This window comes from Solanum pennellii, chromosome 8 (genome assembly GCF_001406875.1).
Source record: "Solanum pennellii chromosome 8, SPENNV200".
Taxonomy (NCBI): Eukaryota; Viridiplantae; Streptophyta; class Magnoliopsida; order Solanales; family Solanaceae; genus Solanum; species Solanum pennellii.
This window is the reverse complement of record NC_028644.1, coordinates 68,142,437-68,143,475: the sequence shown is the minus strand read 5'-3', so window position 1 is coordinate 68,143,475 and position 1,039 is coordinate 68,142,437.

Genomic DNA, 1,039 nt, shown 5'->3' with positions numbered 1-1,039 from the left:
TTTCATTTGAGAAAATCTAAAGATCGCGATATGTTCAACTCAATTTTTTCACTCTTGTATTTTTCAAATTTATTTTGAAAAATATTATTCTTATACCCTAGATTTTATCGGAATTCAGAAAAAGCTTTTCTATCCGTTAATTGAAAGTATATGTAAGGTTTGTATCCCCTAGTTTCCAGACAAAACCTTACATATAAAATCATGCTGAATATGTTGTTAACACGTGTGTCTGTTAATTTCTTGTAGGTGATGTGAGTTTTTTTTGTTCCATTTTAAAATAAAATTAAAAAAATATAAAAAGAAAAAGATCCTATAGATTAAAGGGGTACTATATTATTATATTAAGTTGTGGCAAATAGGGTTTTGGTCAACTTTTTGAATGAGGAATGAAGAAAAACCTTCTTAAATGATAATGCTTGTAAAGTCTTTCCCCAATTGTCTATTTCTTCCTTCACTTTCCTTCCTTTTGTGTTTTCTTCTTTTGGAGTTTTTCTTCTTCTTTGGTGNGGGGGGGGGGGGAACATGATGGTTTGTCATCAAAGGTAAAAAGATTAAAGCTATAGAAGCTTTGCAATAGGTAATAAGAAGGAATTAAGAGTTACTACATGTTTCAAATTTCTTATTTTCATCGTGTCATGTTTAAGATATCATTTGAGTTGAATAATGTCTGATAGTGGTTTTTAAAGAAGGCTTATCCTAATATGTACGCATTACTAATGACGAAAACTAAATCAAGATTCAATTTTTAAAAAAAAATCAACTACATACGATTTTTATACGTTGAACAATAAAAATCTTACTTACGTTGATCATCTTATTTAATACTTATGTAGTAAAGATTCTTGATTTTAATATGAAACGTAAATAATAATTAGTGAAAATTAAAGACATTTAGAAGGTGCAAGGATATGGGAGCAATCACAATCTTGAAAAAGGTTTTGCTTTTATTTGGAATGGGAAAACGTGCTTAAAGCCTAGTCTAGCGGCTTTCTTTGTCTAATATTGAAAATTGACCCTATCTATCATCAATATATATATA